The sequence below is a fragment of the Theropithecus gelada genome, chromosome 9 (assembly GCF_003255815.1).
Source record: "Theropithecus gelada isolate Dixy chromosome 9, Tgel_1.0, whole genome shotgun sequence".
Classification (NCBI taxonomy): Eukaryota; Metazoa; Chordata; class Mammalia; order Primates; family Cercopithecidae; genus Theropithecus; species Theropithecus gelada.
The window spans coordinates 54,552,261-54,563,107 of record NC_037677.1 but is presented as its reverse complement, the minus strand read 5'-3'; positions in this window follow the sequence as shown (position 1 = coordinate 54,563,107).

Below are 10,847 nucleotides of genomic sequence, written 5' to 3'. Positions count from 1 at the left end.
TTTTTTTGAGACGGAGTCTCGCTCTGTCGCCCAGGCTGGAGTGCAGTGGCCAGATCTCGGCTCACTGCAAGCTCCGCCTCCCAGGTTTACGCCATTCTCCTGCCTCAGCCTCCTGAGTAGCTGGGACTACAGGCGCCTACCACCTTGCCCGGCTAGTTTTTTTGTATTTTTTAGTAGAGACGGGGTTTCACTATGTTAGCCAGGATGGTCTCAATCTCCTGACTTCGTGATCCGCCCGTCTCGGCCTCCCAAAGTGCTGGAATTACAGGCTTGAGCCACTGCGCCTGGCCTTTTTTTTTTAAGTAGAGACAGCATCTTGCCCAGGCTGGAGTGCAGTGGCTATTCACAAGTGCAGTAATAGTGCACTATAGTCTTGGACTCCTGGCCTCAAGCAATCCTACCTGTTTCCTAAGTAGCTGGGACTATAGGTATGTACTCCCATGCCTGGCCATACTATTACATTTTAGTCATATTGAGGTATGCCACTGTAATTCATTCATTCGTTCATTTAGATTTAGATTCCTATATTTCATCCGTTGTGTGACTCAGCCACAGTTTATTCAACTATTCTCCTGTTGATGGTTCTTGCAACTGTGAACACTGCTGCTCTGACTCTTCCTGACCTACATTTGCAACAATATCTGTTCAGTGTATGTGCCACATTGTAGAATATATGCATATTCACCTTTCCAAGATACTACTAATGTTCTCTAGTAATGCATAAGAAATCCTATAGGTTCACACCCTCTGCAACACTTGATCTCCCACTTTTTTAATTTATGAAATGTGTGTGCAGTTGGTTCTTTTGCCATTTTAACAGGCTCCATGACCACCCTGGACCTCAGTTTCCAAATCTGCTGATGGAGGATAATGTTTTCAGTGCCTACACAGCTCCCAAAGTGAAGATGATATGGAAACTGGGTGGTGTCCAGGCCGGTCACACAGAGCCAAGAAGGAGGAATGCTTGCCCTGCTTCTGCCATGGTCTTCATAGTGAGAGACAGGCAGCTATGCCCCTGAATTCTCCAGGACCTGCCAAGTTGGGCCATTTCAGAGAGGAGAAACTGAGACTCAGAGCTATGTAATCAGCATGCTGGAGCACAGAAAGCAGAGACAGGCAGAAGGCAAGAGTTCAGAGCTGGGAAAGGAATCCTGGCCCACCCAGATTGGCAAAGCCATTGCAAACCCATGGTTCTGGGGTTTTCCTGTTGGCTTACAAAGTGATATCAAGGCAGGGGCATTGTTTTCCCTGGTCTCTGCCATTGATAAGACAGAGAAAAACAGCTCCCATGATAACATTGATGCTGCCAGCCCTTCCTGCCACTGGCTTTCCTGGTTGGAGTCCTCTCCTATGCTTCTTCCTCTCTCTCCTTCCGGACTGAGATTCAAGCCGAGATGCCTTGTGGGGCCAAGGAGCCAGCGGTGAGGTTCCCTCCTTCAGCTGCTTCAGCAGGCACATAGCTCTTTCTGATCTTGGACAAAGCCCAAAAGGCTCTGAGGCAGTGGTGTGCTGGGGCAGGCTCATACTGACTCACTAGAGCCAATTGCTAAATTTCGGGGAATCTTGTAAGCCAATTGTTAAACACAGTCATTATTAAAAATTAGATGATGGCCGGGCGCGGTGGCTCAAGCCTGTAATCTCAGAACTTTGGGAGGCCGAGATGGGTGGATCATGAGGTCAGGAGATCAAGACCATCCCGGCTAACACGGTGAAACCCCGTCTCTACTAAAAAATACAAAAAACTAACCTGGCGAGGTGGCGGGCGCCTGTAGTCCCAGCTACTCAGGAGGCTGAGGCAGGAGAATGGCATGAAGCTGGCAGGTGGAGCTTGCAGTGAGCCGAGATCTGGCCACTGCACTCCAGCCTGGGCGACAGACCAAGACTTCATCTCAAAAAAAAAAAAAGAAAAAAAAAATTAGATGATATGAGATTGCAAATAAACAATTTACATTTTTTAAAAAGTAATAAACACTTGTAACTCATCATGCCCTATTTACTTTATTGCATTTTACTGTTAACTATCTTCTGGAGGTAATTTACATATTGTATTTACATGGTGGAAACACCATATACTTGTGTACTATTGTTCATCTTTTCTCAATTTGCATTTGAAACTGGTAGTTTTTATGCCACAGAAATCAGTGAACACTGCAAATCAAGGGTGTTTTATTTTTTAGAGAGCTGGTGGTTACGGATTTACCAAGACACTACTGCTGCAGGTACTTTCCTTGAGATCCCCCTCTGAGGACCCTGTGGTCCCAAGGCCACACAGAGATTTGCAGATAGGGAGTACCAGGATGACAGCCCACATCTTCAGAGGCCTCCACCACAATGCACACTTGTCCTTTGAGGCACTTTGCTGCCATGAATCTGTGTTACAGACAGGCTGGATATGCCGAACACTGTTTCCATTTCTTTCTCTATTTTAAAATATATTATTTAACAATGACTGTATACGATCACTGACAAACATTTAAACCACCTGTATCCCATCAGTGAGAACCTGTGTTAATTTTGTAATATACATAATTCTTGTCTTTTATCAATGCATAGACATGTTTTTAACTTTTACTGTAAAAACAGATCAGAAGCTGCTGTTTCTGATTTGAATCCTGCTTTTGTGTTTCAACTCTGCAATATAATGTGAACATCTTTCCAAGTCAAAATTCATTAAAAAAAAAAAAAGATTCATCCTACTCCAAGAGATTGAGTACCTCTTTCCCTGATAGGGCAATGTCATTTTGTCATCAGGCAGACTTGGTTCAAATCTCAGCTCATATAGTTGCTGTGTGACTGAAGACAAGGAAAGTAACCTTTCTGTGCTTCTTCTGTAAAACATAGACAACGATAGCACCTATTTCATAGCATTATCCTGAGAATTAAATGTACATGTGTAGTGCTTTTAACACTGCCTGGTACAGAGTAAGCCCTGAGTAGATGTTAACTAAGTTTTCCGTTTTCCTTAACATTTTCACTGTGGGGTCTTTCTCTACCTCCTATGTACTTCTCTCCAGCTGACTCTAAGACTAGAGCAGGAACAATGAAAATGGGTGAGATTGCATTGAAATGGACACAGCCCAAACAGAACTCTCAATTACCTGCAAATCTGCTCCTTTCCCCAGGCTAATCCATGTCAGTAATCAACACTGCTGTTCCCCCAGCGACCCAAACCAAAAATGAAGTCATCACTAATTCCTCCTTCTTGCTCATCTAATTCATTAATAAGTCCTGTACATTCTGCTTCTAAAATACAGAGTGCCCACCGGCCTCTACCCCCGACACCAACATCCTGCTCCAATCCGCTATCTGCTTGTGCCTGAGTTTGTGCAATATCTTCCTCATTGAGCTTCCTGCCTCTTCTCTTGCCTGCCCCCACGACCCCCACAATGTATTTTATACCCAACAGTGAGAATAGTATCTGTAAAGCAGTGCAATCTATAGGTTATGACCGATTAATGGATTGTGAAATCAATTTAATGGGTCATGATCAGATTTTTATTTGAATGAAATGGAAGAATTGAATCTATCAGAACACATGGTACAAAGTATTGTTTTGTGATACTTTTGTGTCATTTAAAAAAAGACATTCATTTGTATACATATTTAATATGCCTGATCATGATATACGATATATTTCTTAAGCCAGAGGCCCCAGCCCACAGGCTACAGACCAGTACCAATCCGTGGCCTGTTAGGAACACGGCCGCACAGCAAGAGGTGAGTGGCAGGAAAGAAGCAAAACTTCATCTGTATTTATAGCAGCTCCCCATTGCTCTCATTACTGCTGAGCTCTGCCTCCTGTCAGACCAGTGGCAGCATTAGATTCTTACAGCAGGACAAACTCTCTTGTGAACTGCGCATATGAGGGATGTAGGTTGCAGGCTTCTTATGAGAATCTAATGCTTGATGATCTGTCACTGTCTCCTATTACCCCCATGTTAGGAATATATGAATTAAAAAATAAAAGATTGATCAGATTATTTGAAGAAAAACCTCATCATATTCCACACCCAGATGGGACTGTCTAGTAGCAAAAATAAAATAAAAATTAAAATTAAAAAAATAAAAAAAACAAGCTCAGAGCTCCTGCCGATTTTACATTATGGTGAGTTGTATAATTATTTCACTATATGTTATAATGTAATAGTAATAGAAATAAAGTACACAATAAGTGTAATAATGTGCTTGAATTATCCCAAAACCATCCCCATCACCCGTGCTGTCCCTGGAAAAACTGTCTTCCATGAAATCGGTCCTTGGTGCCAAAAAGGTTGGGGACTGCTTTTGTTTTGTTGTTTTATTTTACTTCATTGTATTTTATTTTTGCTGTTTTTTTTTTAAATTTAAATTTTAATTTTTTCCTAGATGGAGTCTCGCTCTGTCACCCAGGCTGTAGTGCAGTGGTGTGATCTCGGCTCACTGCAACCTCCACCTCCCGGGTTCAAGCGATTCTCCTTCCTCAGCCTCCTGAGTAGCTGGGACTACAGGTGCTTGCCACCATGCCCGGCTAATTTCTGTATTTTTAGTAGAGATGGGATTTTACCATGTTGGTCAGGCTGCTCTTGAACTCCTGATCTCAAGTGATCTGCCCGCCTCAGCCTCCCAAAGTGCTGGGATTACAGGTGTGACCACCACGCCCGGCCTATTTTTGCTGTTTTTTATTTCATTTAATTATCCTATAACAATGATCTACCAAGCTTCTGTGTTCTGATGAAGGCTAATGATTTACTAGCTGACCTGAGCTTTGGTCATTTCTCTTCTCCCTGCCTCTCCCACCTTCCACAGTGATGACTCCCCTCTCCTTGCACCCTGCCTACCGCTTTATTAGGGAGAAGGCCAATCTTGCTGATCCCGTGCCAGGGTGCAGTCTTGGCACCATGCTCCATGGGGCCTGCTGGGTGGGCTCCAGGGTTTGCACCTTCACCCATCATGTATGAACATGTGTCCTTCCCTAAGGCCCCTTCCTTGGTGGGCTCTGACTCTAGAAGCTCAGCAAATCTCTCCTGGAACCTTTGAGTAAAGGGATCTATGCTGTGCCTACTTCCCAGGGCTAGATGAGGATCTAATTAAAATACGGGATGTGGACTTTTGTTGTTGGCTCTGAGGCTCTATCTGCTCACTTGCAAGTGACATGGCCATGAGCAGAAAGCCATTCTAGGAGGAATGGAGAGGGTTAATTGGTACAAAAATATAGTTAGAATGAATAAAATCTGGTATTTGAAAGAACAACAGGGTGACGACAGTCAACAATCATTTATTGTACATTTAAAAATAACTAAAAGAGCATAATTGGAAGGTTTGTAACATGAGGAAATGATAAATGCTTGAGGGGATAGATACCCTTTTTACCCTGATGTGATAATTATGCATTGTATGCCTGTATCAAAATATCTCATGTACCCAACAAATATAAACTCCAACTATGAACTCATAAAAATAAAACATAAAAAAATAATAAAATAAAGCCATTCAAATCTTCTCTCAGCTACGCCTGAACATAGCTGAGAGCGCCTGAGCCTGGCCCTGCCCTCCCAGCCTCCGAGGCCACTAAGAAGGCTCTCTGATTTATTCAGCCACTCTGGCCTGCCCCCTTTCTTTTTGGATTGCCAGATTTAGCAAAACAACAACAACAAATCAAAAAGCAAAAAACAAGGATGCCCAGCTAAATTTGAGTTTCAGATAAACAACGGATAACTTTTTTTGGTAGAAGTGTGTCCCATGCAATATTTGGGAGATTCTTATACAAAAAATGTTATTTGTTGTTTATCTGAAATTACATTTTAACTGAGTGTCCTGTATTTTGTCTGGCATCCCTACTTCTGGAGTTTCCTCAGTTTGCCCTGGGTCATCACCTAAACCATCCTCCACCTTGGTTTCAGTTTCTGAAAATGGGAAGCACAGTAGGTAACGCTTAAGAAAGTCAGGAGGCTGGGAAAAAAAAGTGCTTGGGAAAGTAGGAAAACATGTGATACATGCATGAGGTTGAGCAATTCTCATTCTACAGATTAACAGCCCCCAAGAGACGTGGAGATGGAACCTATGTCCTCCACCCGCCCCAGCAAAGCTTCCCACCTAAGCTCCTCCACCCTCTTGTAGAACCCCTGCTTGGCCAACCTCTTGCCATTGGCCACGCCACTTCCCATACTCTGCGCTCAACTGTCTGCAAGCCCCGTCAGTCCCTTATAGTTTTGCATGAGGGCACTGTCATTTTCTCCACCTTGAGGCTTGCAATCAGCCCGAATGGCTAAGCATTAGGATTACCATATGTCTTGGTTTGCTCAGTACAGTCCAGACTCATGCCTGTTATTCTGGGATGAATGACAAATTAATAATGCTTCCTTTCACTTTCAAAAGTGGACAATAAATTATATGATGACTTGTCACCACCTTGCCCTCTTAGTTCCTTAACTACCTCATCTCTAAGGACTGTTACTTCCACTGTACTCCAGTCCTCAAACTACCCTGGCCACCTGCAGAACTACCCCACCCCTGACACTGAAAAATGCAAACATCTCTCTTTGATCATAACTCCACTCCATCCAACTCCTCTTATTTCTATTTAAAAATATTTTTTTCTCATTTACCTTACATGTCTTGGTACATTTTGTCAATTACTTTTGTCAGCATCCCATTAGTCCCATTGGCCTGGCCTAGAGGAGCCACCCCGCTTGCCTGGAAAATGTCCAGTGTAGATTCATCCATTCTCTGCCTTCTCCACACTGGCCTTGGCTGTTAAGGGCTGCTGGAGAACCTTGCACAGTCACACAGGCTGGGGCCATTACATTCTTGGTCTCCAGTTTCTACTGGCTCTCAGCAGAGTTCAGCAAGCCTCCAGATCTCTCTTCATGCTTCTCAAAGGCTATTTCAAACCTTTTTCGCAGTTTTTTGTTTTTGTGTTTTTTTACAATTTTGTATCCCACTATCTTTTCATCCATCTGGGCAGGTGACTTTGTCTTTCGTATCAGAGACTAAACAGAAGCCATTGAATGGATGGTTTCTCAACATTCTGCCACAAACCTTTCTACTTACCTGTGTTGGGATCCATTTTGGGGACCTCCTCATGTGTTTGGGAATGCTTTCTTCCCTGTCAATCATCCCATATCTTCAACCCTCCCCTCTTTCCTGTCCCCTCATAAGCAATGGAGCATCCCTGGATCTCTACCAGCTAAGGAAAATCCTTCCACTTCTCTAGCTACTCTTTCTGTCACTTCACAACCAAACTTGTATGAGTTTTCTACACTTGCTGTTTTCCCATCTCAGCCACTCACTCATCCCCATATCTTTTGGACCTCACTCCTACTCCCACCACTCCACTGAAAACGCTTTGAGGAAAGTCAAGATTGCCCCCTCTGATGTTAAATTTCCCAGTTCACTGGCCACACCAGCTCTGACCTGAGCAGTATTTGACACTGCCGTTCACTCAGCCTGGAACTGCCTTGGCCTCTGATACAGTTTGAATGTTTGTCCCTCCAAACTGCATGTTGAAATATAATCCCTGATGTTGGAGGCAGGACCTGGTGGAAGGTGTTCGGATCATGGGAGTGAATCCCTCATGAATGGCTGTGTCCCATCCTTATATTAATGAGTGAGTTCTCATTACGTGAGATCTCGTGTTTTAAAAGAGCCTAGTACCTTCCCCCCTTTTTGCTCCCTCTCATTCTCTCTCTTGCTCTGTGACACACTGGCTCCCATTTGCCTTCCGCCACAATTATGAGCTTCCTGAGGCTCCACCAGAAGCAGATGCTGGCCCTATGCTTCCTGTACAGCCTGCAGAACTGTGAGTCAAATAAACCTCATTTCTTTACAAATTACCCAGTCCCTAGTGTGACTTTATAGCAATGCAAACAGACTAACACAGTTTCCTCCTCTCTGATCACTGCCTGGCAATATCCTTTGCAGGCCCTGTTCTTCCAAGCCTTAAATGTTGGTTCTTCAGGATACTGAAATCTCTCAGAGGTACCTTATCCACTTTCATTGCTCCAATGACCTTTGTGTTGGTGAATCCTGTATTGGTTTTCTGTAGCTGCTATAACAAACGGAAACCAAAGTGTCGGCAGGGCTGCCCAGCAGAAGCTCCAGAGGAGAATCCATTCCTTGTCCCTTCTAGCTTCTTGGTGGCTGTTGACATTCCTTGACATGCAAGCTTGTGACCTCATCAGTCTGCCTCTGTGGCCACATCACCTCTTCCTCTGTATGTCTGTTCTCCTTTGAGTATCTTTTAAAAGGACATTTGTCATTGGGTTTAGGGCCCACCCAGATAATCCAGGATGATCTCACCTTAAGAGCCTTAATTATATGTGCAAAGAAGCTTTCCAGGGATTTGAGGACAGACAGAGAGGTTCCAGGGATTTGATGTAGATATCTTTTGAAGGGGCCTACTATAACTCCCCTGTCAATTATAAATTATAAATTTCTCTGATATGCTCCATTTGCATATCAGAGAAAACCTCAAACTAATTATATCTTAAACGATATAGAAGTTTTTTTCTAATATAGAAGCAACCTGGAAATAGGCCTCTAGTGCCAGTGTGAAAGTTCCATGTGTCATCAGGGCCCAATTTCCAAGCTTTGCTTCTCTTCTCTTCTCTTCTTTCCCTTCCCTTCCCTTCCCTTCCCTTCCCTTCCCTTCTTTTCTTTCTCCCTTTCCTTCCTTCCTTCCTTCCTTCCTTCCTTCCTTCCTTCCTTCCTTCCTTCCTTCNCCTTCCCTCCTTCCTTCCTTCCTTCCTTCCTTCCTTCCTTCCTTCCTTCCTTCCTTCCTTCCTTCCTTCCTCTCTTTCTGTCTTTCTCACTCTATAACCCAGGCTGAAGTGTAGTGGCACAGTCACGGCTCACTGCAGCCTGGACTTCCTGGGCTCACGTGATTCTCCTGCCTCAGCCTCCCGAGTAGCTGGGACAACAGGCATGTGTCTGACTAATGTGTCTGACAGCTATGTCTGACTAATTTTTTGGTATTATTGATAGAAATGGGTTTTGCCATGTTACTCAGGCTGGTCTGAAACTCCTGGCTCAAGTGATTCACCTGCCTCAGCCACCTAAAGTGCTGGGATCACAGGTGTGATCCACCATGCCCGGCCCTAAGTTCCAAGCTTTCTGCTCCATATCCTATGCACTAGTTTTGTCCTTAAAGTCATCTCATGGCCCAAGATGGCTTTTGGAGCTCCAGCCATTATGTCTGGGATAACTTGGAGGCCAGAACATAGTCACACGGCCATACCTAATTGTAAGGGAATATGGGAGATGTAGACTTTTGTTCCAGGTCGAATGTATCCATTTAACAACCAGGGTTCTTATTCTAATAGGAAAAGAAGAACGATGTTGAGATAGATAATGCACATTTCTATAATTAACAGCTTCTGAGTTCAAAATATGTGCTGTTAAGTGTGATCTGTGGGAGAGTAGAAGGTGACAAGATTTAGAGAGGAAATAGGGTCACATGTAGAGCCTTGTGGGTCACTGTGAAGATCACGGCTCTTATTGAGAGGGAGAGGGAGAGGATTCAGTGTAGAGTGACAGGATCTGACTTACACTAGAAGCAAGCGCGTGTGGAAGTATGGATACTTTTGGAAGCTACTGTGGTAGTCCAGGCAAGAGATGATGGTGGCTAAAAACAGCTAGGTAGCCGGTGAGGTGGTGAGAAATGGTTGGATTCGGGATATGTCCTAGAAGTAGAGCTGACAGGATTTCCTGACAGATTTCTCATAGAGCATGAGAGATAACACCAATGTTTTTTTAAAGCTGAGTATCTGGAAGAATAGACTTGTCATTAACTGAAGTGGGGAAGATGGACTGCCAGAGAGCAAGTCTGCAGGGAAGATTAGGAGCTCAGTCTCGGATATGGCTCCTTTGAGATACTGTTAGACATCCTAACTGAGATAAAAAGTAGGCAATTAGATACAGTTTGGACTAGAGTTAGGAGTCATTAACATATAGATGGTCTTTAAATCCCTGGGACAGGATGAGATCACTCATGGAGTGAGCATAGGTAGAAAATACATGTTAAGAACTGAGTAGTAGGGAACACCAACATTTAGGACTTAGAGAGATGAAGATGAACCAGCAAAAGAACCTGAGAAGAAACAGCTTGAGGACTACGAGAGAGACCGGGCAAAGGAAGTGTCCAGAGACTAAGGGATGAAGGTATCTCAGGAGGAGGGAGCCATCCACTGTGACAAATGCTGTTGAAGGGTTAGGAAAGATGAGGACCAAGAATAGACTCTTGGATTCAGCATCATGGATGTCACAAGGGACCTTGAAGAAAGCAGTTTGGGGGGAGTGAGGGAGGCAAAACCCTGACTGGAGTTGGCACAAGAGATACAAGGAGATCTGATGGGGGCCTGTGCTGTGGATGAGCCATAGGAGCAGAGAGGGGAGGGCAGAATCAGGAGATGTTAAAGAGGGTCTGATGATTGAATGGATATGGGGAATTCGGGAGAGCAAAGCTCTAGGATGACATCCAGCTTTCTGGCTTGGGTCACTGGCTGGATGGTGGGGCTGTACTGAGACTGCAAACATGGAAAGACAAGCAAGTTTTCATGGGGAAATGAGGAGTTCAGTATCGGTGTGCTGAGTTTGGGATGTCTTGAGACTCCTGGTTCATGTGTATGGGACCAATTGGGTAGTCAAATCTTCAGGAGAAAGATCTGGGCTGACAGATGCTAATTTAGGAGATTAAAGAAGAGATTCAGAAAGACATCAGGTAAAGGAAGGTCAGAACTGAAAACTGGTTCTGTGGTTAATGATGACAATATTTTCCATTCATCAGCCCATTTTGTCAGTTCTGCATTACATTAGACCCTTATACATTGTGATGGTTAATTTTAGGCATCAAGTTGGCTGGGTTAAGGGAT